The sequence below is a fragment of the Staurois parvus genome, unplaced genomic scaffold, assembly GCF_062004578.1.
Source record: "Staurois parvus isolate SC_StPar_1 unplaced genomic scaffold, SC_StPar_1.0 ptg001131l, whole genome shotgun sequence".
NCBI classification, from domain to species: Eukaryota; Metazoa; Chordata; class Amphibia; order Anura; family Ranidae; genus Staurois; species Staurois parvus.
Genome location: NW_028318927.1, coordinates 179,984 through 199,797, shown reverse-complemented (window position 1 = coordinate 199,797; position 19,814 = coordinate 179,984). Strand labels below are relative to the sequence as shown.

General features: G+C 43.6%; 1 protein-coding gene across 9 annotated transcripts in view; it reads left to right on the top strand.

Annotated features, from left to right (window-relative positions):
* The window catches only part of NFIX (nuclear factor I X), a 326,337-nt gene that overhangs the window by 274,732 nt on the left and 31,791 nt on the right, over positions 1 to 19,814 (top strand). The window lies entirely within an intron of this gene.

Here is a 19,814-nt window from a genome sequence, read left to right as displayed (position 1 = left end):
AATTACTTTGAAGGTGGGGAAAGTAAAATGAGGTCTTGTAGGCAACTTGATTTTTAATTCTGCTCGGCCCACCTTGTGATTCTCTGCTACACCGAGTAGCCAGAGTGGTGACACCCCTGTTCCTTGTCTCAGCTTTGCAGCTTCCTGTGTCACCTACCTTCCCAATGTACAGTAAATCAGCGGTGTGATTATGCTGATCCACTGTCTATTGAACAGGTTGGAGGCAGAGAGGTGCAGGGGAGGAGTGAAAACCATTGGCATGGGTGGCAAACACTGCCAACCAGCCCATTCCCGGTGAGGACAGATTTCTGTGGGCTAAATAAAGTGTACCAGGCTAAGGGCTCAATCACACAGGTGGCTGGGGACAGTAAAAGCAGACAGTTGACCTTGGTTTTACCGCCCTTAGTCCACCCACCTAAACAAAGGCATGACTTGACTCACATCATGGTCGGAAAACTTTGCATCAAGTGAATGGGGGCAGTTGAGGCACGGTAGGTCAACATTTTTAGAATCAAAGCAGTTGTCTGTCAAATGTCTCTGAAGGCTGACCCACTGCAAATCGCTTTTTAGAGGAGTGGCATGCACTGCCACACATGGGAACAAGCCCAAAGTGTGCCATGGTGATTGGTAGTCAGGATAAAAGTTTTGTTACATGCTTTTCCACATCTTCTAGCATCTATCAGAAAAGCAAAGGAAGATTCCTTTCTGCCAGACTCTGTGATTGCAGATCTGAGCAAGGCGGCTGGTAGTGATAAGCCGAACATCCCCACTTTGGCTCGAGGTCGAACATTCGAACCTAACGAAAGTTCTACCACAAACTTTAAACAGAGACAATTGACTAAGCAGTATCTTCCCACATCTGAGTATGCAATATAATAATACACAGCTACAAAAAAAACTACATGAGTTATATTATTAAGTCATGCGATATTTTAGTAGTGACACTTTCTTTATTGTTTAATCTGTCAGTGGGGTTCCCCTGACACCTGAATGTAAAAAGAATTGCTGGCATTACTGGGCAATTAAAAAATTTAAAAAATTATGGTATGGATTTTGAGGGGAACCCTCAAAAGAAAATGTAAAAAAAAAATGGTATGGGGGCCCCCCAAAATCCATGCCAGACCCTTATCCAAGCATGCAGCCTGGTAGGTCAGGAAAGGGGGGGGACAAGCGAGCAACCCCCGAACCATATCAGGTCACATGCCCTCAACATGGGTGGTGCTTTGGAGCAGGGGGGGCTCCCTCCTCCCCCCAAAGCACCTTGTTCCCATGTTGATGGGGACAAGGGCCTCTTCCCCACAACCCTGGCCTGTGGTCCTGGGGGTCTGCGGTCGGAGTCTGGAAGCCCCCTTTAACAAGGGGACACCCATGTGAATGAGTATGGGGTACTTGGTACCACTACTCATTCACAAAAAAAAAAGTGTAGTGTAAAAAATTACAGTAGACAGTCTTTGACAAGTTATTATTAAAAACAAAAAAAAAGAATGTTCCCCGAAGTAGATCCAGAATCAACTACGATGCCCGCCGTCACTGCCGACCCAGAGAAAGAAAAAAAAACTGCTCTGCTTTCGACGCTTGTTCCTGCTGCCTGACAGCTGCACCAGGATGACAGTTCTTAAATACTGTGATGATGTCACAATGGGGCGGGTTCATCTCGCCTGCTTGTGACGTCACCATGCGCTGTGATTGGCCAAAGCATTACACCTGACCTGTGGTCAGGTGCATTGCTTTGGCCAATCACAATGCACTGTCAGGGCGCAGTGCATTGTGGGGAGCAGGAGGGCGAATCACCGAACACACGAACGGCCGATGTTCAAATCGAACTTATGTTTGACTGGGAAATCAAGCCCAACTCTAGTGGCTGGATAATGCCCAGTAGCTGTTGTGACTATAGGTCCTACTCTGACCAATGGTGAAGCAACTACATTCAGGGCTACCAGCCCTAAATAATAATTAATATTAATAATTAACAATAATAATTATTATTACTAATGTATCTAATATTAATTTAATTAATTAATTAATTTGGAATTATTGTTAATATTAATATTATTATAACATTTTTATTACTGGCCCTGGGTTAAAATCCCCCCGACCACCACCACCCAGTGCTCGCTTGGAGGGGTGACAAAGGAAGCTGCAAAGCTGAACCAAGAAATAGAGGTGTCACCGTGCTTGCTATTCAGTATAAGGCTACTTTCACACATTGTTGTTGTGTTCTTGCCGCTTTTTTACTGTGTTTGCAGTGCATGCAAGGACATGTGATTCAAAAACCGCACCAAAAACGCAACATGGGTGTGTTTTTGATGCATTTTTTTTTACTGCACCAAAAATGCAGCAAGCAGGACTTTGAAGAATGCACTGGACCAGGGGCGGACTGACAACTCATGGGGCCCCCGGGCAATAGGGGATCATGGGGCCCCTGTGTCCTTGCCTCAAAAAAGCCTATGAAAAAGGTACCAGGGGCATCTCATGGGGCCCCCTACTGACCCCGGGCCCTCGGGCGGTGTCCAAGTTTCCAAATGGTTAGTCCGCCCCTGCACCGGACCTCCAGCATTTCAGTGTGAAGAGTTCCAAAGGAATACATAGTCACACGCTTCTCTTCAACATTTTTTTAACATAAAGGCATAAGAAAAAACAGATCAGTGTGAAAGCAGCCTAACAGAGAAGTGTAGATCACAAGCCTGGCGGAACAGATTTAAAAAACCTTAGTCAGATAAAAACATTAACATATAAGTATTAACTGTACGTGTTACCGTTTACTGGGATAATGGCAGAGAAAAGTAATAGAGGTATACAAATAAAACATAATAGCTAGCATGATAGTACACAAATGGAAAGAGAAATCATCGCTGGTTATTGCACAATGAGACCACCAATACAAGGAATCCTCTTGATCAGTATGATATGGGGTGAAGAATTGGGTAAAATAATCAAAAAGTGTCAGCAGGATTTCTCAATATTCTGAGACTGTCTACCTAACCAGTGCCCTGACTTACCGCTCATATATTATGAATGTCACACTCTTTACAACAAAATATACATATATACAAAATATGTAATGTAGCATTAAAAATGATCTCCAGGTATGATTTTACTGCATACTCACCTTGGTCCAGCTGGGCATAATGTAGATCTCATATCTGAGCAATCACCGTGGAAGCTGCAAATCACTGTAGTAGTCAGTGCTACTACACTGATAGCAGCGGTTTTCAAGTTCCTGCTGTCCTTCTGCATAGTGACCTCAAGGGATCGCCCTTCACAGCACGCCTTGTATTTTTTTGTAATTATTATTATTATACAGTATTTATATAGCGCCAACAGTTCGCTCAGCGCTGTGCATTACAATGGGAGACAATACACGAGACAGTACAATACCAATACAATGCGATACACGAGGGGTTCGAGGGCCCTGCTCCTTGGAGCTTACAATCTAGGAGGGAGGGGATAGGGGTACGGGAGGAATAGCTGTGGGGGATGGAGTGGTAGGAAGAGTGGAGGAGATCGGCAATTAGCTGAGGGTGGGGTAGGCTTCCCTGAAGAGGTGTATGTACTCTCCAGCGCCTCAGGATATGCACTGACAGTGAGAACACCTTGCCCGCCATTGTGGCCATTGTCATTTTTCTATGCTTTTTAGATACATGCTTCATCTGTGAGTATGTTTTTATGATTTAATTCCTACAATAAACCTTGGATAATGCACTAGGTGTGTGCGCCACCTGTTTTCTCTCTTCTTCCCTGAAGAGGTGGGCTTTCAGGGTGCGTCTAAAGGAGAGGAGAGTAGGTGAAAGTCTGATGGATTGGGGTAGGGAGTTCCAGAGGATGGGGGAAGCCCTGGAGAAGTCCTGGAGGCGGGCATGGGAGGAGGAGACAAGGGAACTAGAGAGAAGGAGGTCTTGTGAGAAGCGGAGAGTACGTTTTGGGTGGTATTTGGATATCAGGTCGGTGATGTCGTTTGTAATGGATAAAAGACACTCTCTGATTGGACCAGGTTGTAGGGAGGGGCTGGAACTTCGTCCAAACAAAGAATGCCTTTTAAAAAATACAAGGATTTCTGTGAATGGCACAGGACCTATCAATGTAGTAGCACAGACCACCACAGGGATTTGCTGCCTTCACAGTGATCACTCAGGAATGAGATGTGAATGGTTTACATTGTGCCAAGCTGAACCAAGGTAACTGTGCAATAAAAAGAAATCATACCTGGAGTTCACCTTTGAAGGAAGGATGCCACCTTATGTTTAACCCCTTGGCGCCATCGACTTCCAGCCGTTTAAGGGTTTCAGAAGCCAGGAGGTAGGGTTTTAGGGTCATGTGACTGCTGTGATTCACCGTCACGGCGGTCACATGAGAACCGGACATGTGTGCTGGAAGCGCGCAGGGCGCGTGCTCTCAGCAAATATGTTTTTCTTAATTGCACGCAAATGTGCGGCCGCTTGGCGTCAAGGCCCAGACACTGAGAGGCTGCACATTTGCGTGCGGCCGGCGCCAAGAGGTTAAAAAGTATGCAATGTCCAAGGCTTCAGTCACACTTCTGCGACTCTAAAGTTGTGCAATTTCCATTGCGACTTTCATTTATTTATGGTACTTTAATAGCACCATCAGGATCCAATTAACCTACCAGCATGTCTTTGGAGTGTGAGAGGAAACCAGAGTACCCAGAGGAAACCCACGCAGGCACAGGGAGAACATGCAAACTGCAGGCAGGTAGTGCCGTGCAACACAATAAAATGTGAATAAATCAATAAAATGTTATCAGTGAATTACTGTGAATACAAAAACTATATATAATAATCCAAAGTCCACAGAAATTGTTCCTCCTTCTTTGGAATCCACCACGTGCTGTCTAATAATAACCAGGTGCCTCAAAGTATCCCCCACACGGATGTGCACTCACCAGTAGTTGTTGCCTCCCACTTTCATGGTTGGCAAAACAGGCTTCAAAGAATAATTCTCCAAATATAAGCGGATTATGACCAATGGGGTACAACCATCATGGAGATATAATGGTGCAAACTATTAAGGATTCCATACATTCCAATGCTTATGTATCATACAAGCATGATATTCCTCTTTTTATATTATATATAATTTTTGTATTCACAGTAATTCACTGATATCATTTTATTGATTTATTCACATTTTATTGTGTTGTACTCACTATATCACCCCATCACTATTAATTTAGAGCCACTATAACACTTTGTTTTGTTGTATTCACTCATTTATTAAGGTTGATTAATATATATATTTGTTGAATATATTTGATACACTAAGCGGAATTTAATAGGTGTTGAAAAATGTCACATACACGTTTATTTAACATACTTATTTAGGTGGTGCTGTAGTTGGGATTTGAACCAACGACCCTAGTACTGCCAGGTGGAAGTGCTAACCATTTACCCACTGTGCTGCCCATTTTTATACAACTTGGCCACAACTTGAGACTTTGGCTTTGACTTTTGCACAACTGTCCCATTGACAGGATTAAGATGCGACTTTAATATGGCTTTTGAAAGTTTACATTGCAGTCTATGGCACTCGGGTCGCATAAAAGCAAGTGTACAATCCAAATGCACAAGTTCCTGCATTAAAAATGGCTGTGTGTATAAGTGGGTGCTGCAGCGACTGTCGGCTGGAACTGAAAAGAATCAACAAGGGAGAATGTCACCAGCACACCGAGGATCACCCAGGGGCGGACTGACCATCTGGAAACTCAGGCACTGCCCGAGGACCCGGGGTCAGTAGGGGGCCCCATGAGATGCCCCTGGTACCTTTCTCATAGGCTTTTTTGAGTTTGGGCAAGGACACAGGGGCCCCATGATCCCCTATTGCCCGGGGGCCCCATGAGTTGTCAGTCCACCCCTGGGATCACCAATATGGGTCCAAAAGTTTTAATAAACGATTACATAGTTACAGCAAGGCAACCTTTCAGAGTCTCGCAGGACCCCTTCATCAGGCTGCATGAAAGTCGCATCAAAGTAGTGCAGGAACCTTTTTAAAGTCGCTGCAACTTTAAGTCGCATAGATTTGAACAGCTTCTGTTAGAATACACAGGATGCAACTTGTCATGCAACTTTATATGTCCTAAGTCTCATGGCAAGTCGCACAAGTGTGAATGGAGCCTAAAAATGACCTTTGCTTATTTGCTTCCTTTTAGATAAACGTACCATTATGGGCCAGTTCACACCGCCTTGGTGCATTGGAGTGTGCACGCTTGCTGTGTGTTAATGTCAACGGGAACGAGAATGTTTTAAAATCACACTGCACCAAACTGCATGGTACTGTTGTACTATGTCGTTGTACTATGCAGTTTGGTGGCTGCATGCGCACCCCCGTTTCTGCGATGTGTGGGGGTGCCATTAAGAATGAATGCCACTTGCTTGTATACTGTATGCAACAAATGGTGTGAACTGGCCCTGGAGGTGTTTTGATATATCTGTTTGATAAGTACAAAAAAACTAAATCCAGCATTGTCCAGTGTCTGTGAACTACAGAACACCTCCTCTCTATGTTATGGTGATGAGAACAGAGGAAGTTGTTTTGTAGTATTAGTAAGTGCCAGGGGAGGACTGACAACTCATGGGGCCCCTATGTCCTCGCTCACACTCAAACCACACCCACAAAACCCTATGAAAAGGTACCAGGGGCATCTCATGGGACCCCCTACTGACCCCGGGCCCTGGGGCAGTGCCCGAGTTCCCAAATGGTCAGTCCACCCCTGGTAAGTGTATTACTGGCAGGACTGCCAGTTGAAAATACGGGTATAAAAGCCTGAAAGAATTAGAAGGAATGCAGCTATGACATCTAAGGATCAGTAATTGCAATATTTTACATTTTTTGAACATTGGGTTAAGATACACTTTAAAGAGTATGTCAAGGAAAAATTAAAAAACATGCAGTATATCTCTGCAACACAAGCACATCTATTCGTCCTGTTGTGAGCTGAAAAACACAGATTTGTTTTTGTAGACTGTGTGGTGTCAGCCCTGCCTGGTGTCTTTTGCTAAACTGCTCATCCAATCCCACTCTAGATCAGAACATCATACAGGTGAATCATTCTGTAGTCCATGATAACATGGCTTAAAGTGACCCTTTAACAAACTTTTGGAGATAACACCGGAAGTGTGCACAGCACACAGGCCAACTCTGCCAGCTTTTTGGCAGCACCAACAGGTTTTTGGGGTTTTTTTTTAGACATATCAAACAGATATAATAAAATGCTTTCAATTATATATTTAATAAATCAAAGGAAGCAAATAAGAAAAATTCATAATTTGGGTTTCCGTACACTTTAAGGCTAGGTTCACACTCGCACATTCCTGTGCAAATCACATGCGATTTGTGTGCGGTGAGATTGGAGCCGTACATTTTGTATGGCTCAAATTACACCACATTCACGCCAAAAAGGTGCAGGACCCTTTTTTTGGTCCGCACTAGAATCATATCACATGGGTATTCACACCTATGCAATCCGATTCTGCACATTGCACTGCGTTTTGCGGACCGCTTTCAGGATGTTGTTACCGTAACATACACATCCGCAGCGGTTCGCATGAACGGGGTGCGATTGTGATGCGGCGCGGAATTCGCACAGAAAACACTGCAAATTCCGCACCGCATCAGTGTGAACCCGGGCTAAATGTCCTGTTAACACCACAGAGAACGTTTTTGGTAATTGTATGTAAAAGAAGGTTCTTTTAAGGCAGACATCCAACCAAAGCAAGACTGAATCACATAAAAGTAGAAGTATTTTACAGCAAGTCCTGGAATTCACAATTCCCTGCCACGCTGCATAGCCAGGAGCAGTAAAGCACAACCACTGTGTAGTGTTGCAGAGCAGGATGCACAGCATGACTATGTAATGAGCAGAAATGGTTACCCCTGTTTACTCGTATAGATAACAACAATATATAGAGAAATGTGGCAGATAAAACACTATAACACATAGGGGTCTATGTATAAAATATTCGATATAGCAAACATCTGCACAATCAGGACGAAAATTGTGTAATATGTGTAAGTGCTAGACCATCAGCGCTACCTAGTGGCCATAATGCAATCAGAAAACAAAACTGTATTGTGGCCAATAGATAGGTCTAATGATATAGAAACTAGATGGGCCTAACGATATAGAAACTACAGTTGCAAGAAAAAGTATGTGAACCCCTTGGGATTACGTGGAGTTTTGCATGAATTGGGCATAAAATGTGCTCTGAACGTCATCTAAGTCTCAACAATAGAAGAACACAGTCTGCTGAACATAATACTACACAAACATTAGATGTTGCCATGGTTTAATTGCACATAACATGTAAACATTCACAGTGCAAGGAGGAAAAAGTATGTGAACCTTTGGACTTAATAACTGGTTGACCCTCCTTTGGCAGCAATAACCTCAACCAAACATTTCCTGTAGTTGCAGATCAGACCTGCACAACGATCTGGAGTCATTTTGGACCACTCCTCTTCACAAAACTGTTTCAGTGTAGCAATATTCTTGGGCTGTCTGGTGTGAATCGCTCTCTTAAGGTCATGCCACAGCATTTCAATCGGGTTGAGGTCATGACTCTGACTGGGACACTCCAGAAGGCGTATTCTGTGCTGTTGCAGCCATTGTTTTTTTTAATTACTTGTATGCTTTTGGGTCATTGTCCTGTTGCATCACCCATCCTCTGCGGAGCTTCAGTTGGCGGACAGATGGTCGTACGTTTTCCTGCAAAATGTCTTGATAAACTCTGGAATTCATTTTCCCATCAATGACAACAATCCGTCCAAGCCCTGAGGCAGCAAAGCAGCCCCAACCATGATGCTCCCTCCGCCATGTTTTACAGTGGGGATGAGGTTTTGATGTTGGTGTGCTGTGCCTTTTTTTCTCCACACATAGTGTTGTGTGTTCTTCCCAAACAACTCAATCTTGGTTTCATCTGTCCACAGTATATTTTGCCAGTAGTGCTGTGGAACATCCAGGTGCTCTTTTACAAACTTCAAACGTGCTGCAATATTCTTTTTGGACAGCAATGGCTTCCTCTGTGGTGTCCTCCCATGTACTCCATTCTTGTTTAATGTTTTCCTTATTGTAGATGTGTCAACAAAAATGTTAGCATGTGCCAGAGATTTCTGTAGGTCTTTAGCTGACACTCTGGGATTCTTCTTTACCTCATGCAGCATTCTGCGCTGTGCTCTTGCAGTCATTTTTACTGGACGACCACGCCTAGGGAGAGTAGCAACAGTGCTAAACTTTCTCCATTTGTAGACAGTCTGTCTTACCGTGGACACATGAACATCAAGGCTTTTGGAGATACTTTTGTAACCCTTTCCAGCTTCATGCAAGTCAACAATTCTTGATCGTAGGTCTTCTGAGAGCTCTTTTCTGCGAGGCATGGTTCACATCAGACAGTGCTTCTTGAAACCAGTAAACCCAAAATAGGTGTGTGTTTTTTAAGGGCAGGACAGCTGTCAGCAACACATCCAATATCATCACACTGATTGGAGTCAAGGTTGGCTCACTCCTGGCTCCAATTAGCTCTGGAAGAAGTCATTGAGCTAGGGCCTCACATACTTTTTCCTCCCTGCACTGTGAATGTTTACATGTTATGTGCAATTAAACCATGGCAACATCTAATGTTTGGGTAGTATTTTGTTCAGCAGACTGTGTTCTTCTATTGTTGTGACTTAGATGACGTTCAGAGCACATTTTATGCCCAATTCATGCAAAACTCCACGTAATCCCAAGGGGTTCACATTCTTTTTCTTGCAACTGTAGATGGGGCTAACGATATAGAAACTAGATGGGCCTAACGATATAGAAACTAGATGGGCCTAACGATATAGAAACTAGATGGGGCTAACGATATAGAAACTAGATGACTTAGATGACGTTCAGAGCACATTTTATGCCCAATTCATGCAAAACTCCACGTAATCCCAAGGGGTTCACATTCTTTTTCTTGCAACTGTAGATGGGGCTAACGATATAGAAACTAGATGGGCCTAACGATATAGAAACTAGATGGGCCTAACGATATAGAAACTAGATGGGGCTAACGATATAGAAACTAGATGGGCCTATTGATATAGAAACTAGATGGGCCTAACGATATAGAAACTAGATGGGGCTAACGATATAGAAACTAGATGGGCCAACGATATAGAAACTAGATGGGCCTAACGATATAGAAACTAGATGGGGCTAACGATATATAAACTAGATGGGCCTAATGATATAGAAACTAGATGGGCCTAACGATATAGAAACTAGATGGGCCTAACGATATAGAAACTAGATGGGCCTAACGATATAGAAACTAGATGGGCCTAACGATATAGAAACTAGATGGGCCTAACGATATAGAAACTAGATGGGCCTAACGATATAGAAACTAGATGGGCCTAACGATATAGAAACTAGATGGGGCTAACGATATAGAAACTAGATGGGCCTAACGATATAGAAACTAGATGGGGCTAACGATATAGAAACTAGATGGGGCTAACGATATAGAAACTAGATGGGGCTAACGATATAGAAACTAGATGGGGCTAACGATATATAAACTAGATGGGCCTAATGATATAGAAACTAGATGGGCCTAACTATATAGAAACTAGATGGGCCTAACGATATAGAAACTAGATGGGCCTAACGATATAGAAGCTAGATGGGCCTAACGATATAGAAGCTAGATGGGGCTAACGATATAGAAACTAGATGGGGCTAACGATATAGAAACTAGATGGGCCTAACGATATAGGAACTACACATAATAGAGGAAGATTGGCAATTTTTGCCCTGATGTTTGTCACATCTGCACAACAAATATTTTACAGATAGACTCCATAGTGATACGAGTATTTACCTCTAGCCAATCTGTTTTACATGTATACAATACGTTGCATAGACTCTGCCTTCCCTTTAAGTGGTAAATCAAGCAGTAAGATAGGACAGGCCTTTCTGACCAATAAGGAGGCATGTATGGTGGGGGCATGATGGGCACCTTGGCATCTATGGGCTCACTGGGCACACAAGGTACGGTTCTAGAGACAGCTACATTACATTGACCCAGCTAGTTACATTGGCCCAGCTTGGAACAATGTAATATGTATGTACTGTACCATATCTGTGAGCAGGGCCGCTGATAAGGGGGCAGCACCTGCCCTCCTGTACAGGGGCCCATGTCCCATAGGTTCAACAGGGGGGCCCAGAGCAGCAAGAGTGGACGCATATATTGGAACCAATCCCCCTGTGGCCCTCTCTGTGTTTACAATGCTTCAATTGGTTGTAAAGGACCAAGGTTTTTTACCTTCATGCATTCTATGCATGAAGGTAAAAAACCTTCTGTGTGCAGCATCCCCCCCCCTAAAACTTACCTGATCCCAATCCAGTGATGTGCATAAGAGCCTTGGTCTCTCCTTCCCTCACTGGCTGAGACAGCATTGGTAACCATTGACTCCCACTACTGTCAATCACAGCCAGTGAGCCAATGGGGAGAGTGCAGGGGCAGGGCCGAGACATGCTCTGTGTGTAATACTCACCTAAGCCCCCTCTCAATCCATCGATTAGCACTAGAGTCTCGGCTGTCCCGGGACTACCTCTCCTGACTGGCTGAGACAGCAGCGGGATTTGTATTAAAGAGGAGCCAATGAGAAAAGAGAGGGGGTGGGGCCAAGCCACAGCTCTGTGTGAGAATGGACACATGGAGCGGCTGGGAAGTGCACATGCTCGGGTGCCCCCATAGCAAGCTGCTTGCTGTGAAGGCACCCAATAGGAGGTAGGGGCCAGGAGCGCTGGTAGGGGACCCGAAGAAGAGGAGTAACACACAGAGCAGGTAAGTTAACATGTTTGCATGTTTGTTATTTTGTAAAAATGAAATAAAGCCTTTATAATCACTTTCAGTTTGTGGATGAACAGGGAGCCTCTGTAGAGAGTACTTCCTGCTCATTCATTCTGCAGATGAGGCTGCAGAGAAATCATTGAGGAATCTGTGTCCTCAATCTCTTACTCTGTCTCAAAAGTGAGATGTTGAGTGTGTTTAAACCCCTTATATTTTACCAAAGCCAACCCCCCTCCCACCACAGGGCTGTTAAAATTTTTTAAAAAATGTGAAAAAATAATTGGGAAAAACATTTTAAAAATTTGTTAATGCGGCTTGAGCCACCTGTTAGTCTTGGTCAGCCAGGCTTTACAGGACCCCATAATTTCGAACAGCAGCCCTGCCTGTGAGATCCCCGTGGAAGCTGGAAATCACTGTAGTATGCACTGCTACTACAGTGATCACTGCTGGCTTCCAGGTTCTGTGCCGGGCAGCTGCCCTGCTGCCTAGTGAACACAGGAGGTTGCCTTCCTGGTGCAGGCACCATCCAGAGAACACTTTGCACCCTTTTACTGAATGCAAAGCATTCTCTGATTGGATGAGGTGGAGAGGCAGAGCAGTGACATCATGATCTCCAGCTCATCCAATCAGCGAGTGCTTTGCTTTCATTGAGAAAATGCAGAGGGTTCTCTGAATGACACCTGCATCAAGTGGGCGACTTCCTGTGTTCACAATGCAGCAGGGCAGCTGCTAGGCACAGGACCTGGAAGCTAGTGGAGATCTTTGTAGTGTGTCTACTACAGTGACATCTAGCTTCCATGAGGGATCCCACTGGTATGGTATATACAGTATGTACAGTACTTACATTGATCCAAGCTGGGCCAATGTAACTATCTAAACAATATATACAGAGGGAATTTTATTGCAACACCAGACCAGTCCAGGAGCTTGAAGGGACCACAGTTCAGCACTCATCTGGATAGACCTATCACCAATGAAGGTTCACTTTAATATATAAATGTGACAAGCTTGCAGAACCACTCAAAGTCAGACAGTATATGATGGCCCCACCAATGGGGGTCCCAGCACCAATCCAGAAGTCTATGAATGCAGTGAGAGTGGACGCCGCTCAAACCAACCCAATGAAGTAGGTAATAGTGGTGGCTTCAGCCACCACTCTGGTGCACTCCGCCAACACTGTTACCTACTGCATTGGGTTGGTTTGAGTGGTGTCCACTCTCCCTGCATTCACTGTAAAGTGAAGTTCCAACCATTTTTGTGTTTATTAAAAGTTAGCAGCTACAAAAACTATAGCTGCTGACTTTTTATAAACACCCACTTACCTGTCCCAGGGTCCAGCAATGTGCTCACCTGCACTGTCCCTTCTCTCCGTCTTCTCCCACTGGCATCAACATCTCAACTGTGGGCACCTGACTGTGACAGCTTCATAGCTGGGTGCCCACTGTGCATGCGTGAGTCGCAGTGCACCTCCTGGATGATCCGGCAGTCTTCTGGGGCCTGTGAAGTGTCCCAGAAGACTGCAGGAGGAAGGAGGGGGGCAAAACTTCCGGCTCACTTCACCACGGCAAACTGAGCTAGAAGTAGAGCGGGCACCTGTCAAAACCAGGCACCCACTCCCCCCCCAAAAAAAAGTGCCAAATGTGGCAGTGGATGGAGAGGGAGGCAGACAATCAGAGCTTGCCCTTTTGTTTGGACCTTCGCTTTAACATAGGCAGAAGCTAACCATGATAGGGTCCTCTGCCTATGACCTATATGGGACCCATTAATGTCCATAGACAGCCTCTGACACCCAAACCCAATAAAAGGAAGGTGACAAGACTTAGAATTTCAGATCAGGACCCAGAAATGGAGATTTTCGACTTTTAACTTTAAACAGGTTACATACTGCAGCCTTTTACCAAGCTAAACAACCGTAAAAAAAAACAAAATATAATAATTTGTAATTTAATTTGCAAAACAAAACAGAAGCTGCATAAAGCTGACCACATACATTACATTCCTATGAAATAAAAGGGTACCTGGGTTGTATTTTGGAAATAATATTACCCTGTCCTGAAATTTGGATGGTCACCCTCAGTCCTGCTGCCCTTTTTAAATATGCCAAGACTAATTGATTTTAGTAAACATGGATACTACATGATAAATGCCTATTTTTTAATATCCCAGAAGAGCTGACAATCTATCCAATAATAGGATTAGTGTCCCACCTAGAAGCACAGCCATGGATACTTTTCTGAGCTGAGTCTTGTATAATGTACAGACAGGCCCACAGTCCTAACTTGTTCAGTTAATCCTTAATGAATGGACCCATAGCAGATTCAAAGCTTTGTTTTTATGCAAATATAGACTTTGTATAGCACCATTGGGCCATTGAGTGTCACTGATGTGTGCTGTGAGTTTCCTTCTTGTAGCACAGGCTAGATCACATAATTTCTATCAATTTTATGGAGTTTATTATTAATATACAGGATTTATATAGATCCAACAGTTTGCACAGTGCTTTACAACATGAGGGCAGACAGTATAGTTACAATACAATTCAATACAGGAGGAATCTGAGGGCCCTTAGAGCTACTTGCCCTGTGAAACTACATTTGCACAGTGGGAATGGGTGCAAAATCAAATGTTATTAGGCTATTTTCTCTCCAGTTTAACTGTTCTTCATTCATAAGAATACCATGAGTCAGGAAAATACCACATTATGGCCAGTAGATAGCACTGAAGAGCATAGTAAAGAGGTGTCCATTGCCTAGAACCCCGGGGTCCAACCTGTGGCCGAGAACCCCTTGGTATGTGCTGTGTGGCCCCCAGATCTAAGCAGTCTTTATTGGGAACATTAGGAATAAAAGCAGTGATGTCTACTACCCTCATGTAACATGTTCCCAGTTTTATATTGTCTTCTTTATCATATCCTCAGCCAAAAATGTATCCTGTCCACACTCTCTGACCCTCATTTCCTCTAATAGGTCTACAGTCTCTGACAGACTTCTCAAACATGACCAGGGGCGGACTGACAACTCATGGGGCCCCCAGGCAATAGGGGATCATGGGGCCCCTGTGTCCTTGCCCAAACTCAAAAAAGCCTATGAAAAAGGTACCAGGGGCATCTCATGGGGCCCCCTACTGACCCCGGGCCCTCGGGCAGTGCCCAAGTTTCCAAATGGTCAGTCCGCCCCTGAACATGACATATATTGAAATTTTGTGTGGCCCTCTGGTGATGTCAGGGGCCGCAGTTGAGACCCCCTTTAGCTCATAAATTGACAACCTCTGGCCTAGAATAATCAGCTCCCTCTAATGTCCATAATGCAGTATTTCTAGGTTCACTCTCTTCTATATGAAAGAATGACATTCAACCTTCAGTAACATTCGATTTTAACCCATTTGTACAGAAAGATTGCACATGCGGTTTCACAGGATGAAAAGTTCCGCAAATGTGATAGAAATACACCCCCACTGGTTCCTAATGTGATAGGGGGCTATTACATGGCATAAAATAGCTATAAAGGGAAACTATAGTATTCTTGCAGTAGATAACACAAGATATATGGTATTGTGATCGGTTAAATAAAAGTAATCTACTCTAAAATAGTAATGACTTGATATATATATATATATATATATATATATATATATATATAGGCCATTGGGGGCAGTCATATGTTCCTATATATGCCAGCTCTGTGTCCTGCTTAGTTCCTGCAGAGTGATTGTGCTTCACTGCTCCTCAATCACAGGGCAAGTCTTGGCTCGGGTCCCATTTAACTTAGAACAATGGGCTAGCTGAGCTGGGCTTATCTCAGCACTCATTAAGCAGGAATGCTAATCACTTTCCCCGATGTTCAGACCGCCACTGGAAGGATCATTGAAAATCAGAAAGCTAAAGCACAATAAATACAATGTGGATTAGTATGTTTAGATGTCATGTCCAAACCTACTTCCCGAGAGATAAAAATCAAAATGTGAATTTACAGAAATTAGACTATAGTTTCCCTTTAATAGAACTCTGCTGTAGAAAGACACTTTCAGCCCCACGTAAGCCAGTAGCCAGCATCAGGTGCGGGTGTCAATGATAAATGAATGACACCCCAAAACAGATTGCTCAATGCGATGCGATTGCCAGAAATCGCATAAGTTAAAACACCCATGCAATGCGATTCAGGTGCGGATTTAAAAAAGGGTCCTCCACCTTTTTGGTGCGGATGCGATGCGATTTGAGCCATACTAAATGTATGTATGCATGGCACAGACATTTGCATGTTATTCGCAAAAGAATGCAGTGCGATTCCTGTACGAATTACATGCGGTGTTCTGCACTTTCAGCCACAGGTAACGCGGAAAAATCCCCAACTCTAGCTTTGGGTAGGATCAGGACTCCAGTTGGGTTTTATTGCTATTGGGGCTTCATTAGAGAGATTTACTCTCACTTCCTGTCCTGTTGACAACCATTTCTATGACAGGAAGTGATGGAAAGTCTGCAACAAGGTCACAGATGGGGGTCTAAGCCCTACCTGGTCTTCTAGAGAAAAGCATTTTTATTTCTGTTTGTGGTTGGATTGTTTCCCTCACATTTTAGCAGGCCAGGAAGTGAGGATAAGTCTCTATAATGAAACCCTCCCTAGTGTTAGTAAAACCTTACTAGAATTCTAATCGTTTCCCAATCTTCAAAAACTAAGAAAAAAATTTTGGTTTGACATAATGCTAATCACTTTCCCCGATGTTCAGACCGCCCCTGGAAGGATCATTGAAAATCAGAAACCTAAAGCATACACTTACATACACTTTGGTGGGTCTTTTTATCAGGGTAACTGTTGTATTACAATCACCCTTAGTTTCCAGTAGCCAGCATCAGGGTCATTGTTGTATTACAAACACCCTTCATTTCCGGTAGCCAGCATCAGGGTCACTGTTGTATTACAATCACCCTTAGTTTCTCAGGGTCACCCTGTTGTATTACAATCACCCTTAGTTTCTCAGGGTCACTGTTGTATTGCAATCACTTTTAGTTTCCAGTAGCCAACATCAGGGTCACTGTTGTATTACAATCACCCTTAGTTTCCGGGTAGCCAGCATCAGGGTCACTATTGTATTACAATCACCCTTCATTTCCGGTAGCCAGTATCAGGGTCACTGTTGTATTACAATCACCCTTAGTTTCTGGGTAGCCAGCATCAAGGTCACTGTTGTATTACAATCACCCTTAATTTCCGGTAGCCAGCATCAGGGTCACTGTTGTATTACAGTAACCCTTAGTTTCCAGTAGCCAGCATCAAGGTCACTGTTGTATTACAGTAACCCTTAGTTTCCGGGTAGCCAGCATCAGGGTCACTGTTGTATTACAATCACCCTTAGTTTCTGGGTAGCCAGCATCAAGGTCACTATTGTATTACAGTAACCCTTAGTTTCCAGTAGCCAGCATCAGGGTCACTGTTGTATTACAATCACCCTTAGTTTCCAGTAGCCAGCATCAAGGTCACTGTTGTATTACAGTAACCCTTAGTTTCCAGTAGCCAGCATCAGGGTCACTGTTGTATTACAATCACCCTTAATTTCCGGTAGCCAGTATCAGGGTCACTGTTGTATTACAATAACCCTTAGTTTCCAGTAGCCAGCATCAGGGTCACTGTTGTATTACAATCACCCTTAATTTCCGGTAGCCAGCATCAGGGTCACTGTTGTATTACAATCACCCTTAGTTTCTGGGTAGCCAGCATCAAGGTCACTGTTGTATTACAGTAACCCTTAGTTTCCAGTAGCCAGCATCAGGGTCACTGTTGTATTGCAATCACCCTTGGTTTCCAGTAGCCAGCATCAGGGTCACTGTTGTATTACAATCACCCTTAGTTTCCAGTAGCCAGCATCAGGGTCACTGTTGTATTACAATCACCCTTAATTTCCAGTAGCCAGTATCAGGATCAATGTTCTATTACAATCACCCTTAATTTCCAGTAGCCAGTATCAGGGTCAATGTTCTATTACAATCACTTTTAGTTTCTAGTAGCCAGTATCAGGGTCACTGTTGTATTATGAACAATCACCTTGGTTCACACCAATGCGATGCAGAAAATGCTGCAAAATCCTGTGGAATTCCCACACCGCATTGCAATTGCATCATGTTCATGCGATCTGGTGCGGGTGTCAATGATAAATTAATGACACCCCGAAACAGATTTCACAATGTGATGCGATTGCCAGAAATCGCATAAGTTAAAACACCCATGCAATGCGATTCAGGTGCAGATTTAAAAAAAGGGTCTTGTGATACGATTTGAGCTATGCGAAATGTATGTATAAATTGCACAGACATTTGCATGTTATTTGCACAAGAATGCAGTGTGATTCCTGTGCAAATTACGTGCGGCATCCTGCACCGCATAGTGTGAACTCCGGCTTAGTTTCCAGTATCCAGCAGCAGGTGGAGCTGTTGTATTAGGAACAATCACATTCAGTTTCCTGTTTCCGGCAGCAGGGGGAGCTGTTGTATCAGGAATTATCATCTCTAGTTTCCAAAAACACCAGCAGCAGGGGGAGCCACTGCAAAGCTTATATCAATTTCAAGTATAACTTAAAGCAAAACCTAAGGTGTGGATAGAATGATGAGGGGTTAGAACACCTGTCAGGTTTTTATTGCTGTCGGTGCCCCTTTCTCGCTAATTGTCATGATCACCACTGTCACCAGGAATGCAAATGAAGGCAAATCCAAAATTTTGAGCTGTCTCCAGAACAGGGATAGAGGGTGATTCTTCCAATAGAGCCATTTGTTTCTGTGACAGCTAAAAGGAGATATCCCATCATGTTAGAAAGATCTCCCCTGATTTCCTGTTAAGTCTAGAGGGCAGGAAGTGAAATCTTCACAGATCGCATAAAATCTAACAGCTGTTCTAACCCTCCCCTACACTACCCAAAATGAAAAATAAAATTCTGGCCTTTAGATATATTTTAATTGAAAGTATACCTTGTAGCCTCACGGGCTCAGGTGCTTGGAGCCATAGGATGTAAAATTCCAGTGCCTGGGGGCCACAGGGGCTGCTTACAGCTGACCATAGAAATGCGCATGCGTACCAACATACACCCGTGGATGCACACAGTCTGCATCCAGGGTCATACATCGGTATACAGCCATTGATTTCTATGGGAGGATTTATGCAGCACCTTTGGCTCCCAAGAAGGGAAATCCACCCAAATTGTAAATTGGGGCCCATGTGCAGGCGGTCTTACTCCCTAGAAGCAGGCAGCTTAAGATCTGTTGCTGGGGGGTCCCAGCATGCTGAAATGATTAACTCCAAAAGCAACCATTTAACACTAGTTCACACTTGATTTTTTTTTACATTTTTACAGCAGACACAAAGCACAGGGTGTTCACTATTCTGCAGAATATTCATATTGAAAGCTATCTGGAGAAAGCAACAGGGCCCACAGAGCAAACGTCATGACGTGCCAAAAAAAAAAAAGCATTGGTGTGCAGTAACCCACAACAACCAATCAGAAACTAATTAGCAGCTTGGGCTGGCCATACACTTGTAGAGATGTGTTTATTTAAAAATAAATGTTCAGCTGTTTGTCCTGTGAAACTGCATTTGTTCGTTTCTTTTGTGTTGGAAAAGTTGAATGTTGCTTGGCTATTTTCTCTCCAGGTTAGAAGTCCTTCATAAGAATAGCATGAATCAGAAAATTACAGCTTTACGGCCCATAGGTGGAGCTAATGATCATAGGTAAAAAAGTATTTAATACCAGCTCCATCCAGTGGCCAATCATAGGAAAATAATACTTATTTCTCATGGTCTTCCACTGGATGGCGCTGATGATACATACTTAGCTACTATGATCTTCAGCACCATCTAGTGGCTGATCGTAGGAAACAAATACTTATTTCTCACAATCTTCCACTGGATGGCGCTGATGATAAATAATTAGCTCCTATGCTCTTCAGCTCCATCTAGTGGCCAATCGTAGGAAATGAATACTTATTTCTCACGATCTTCC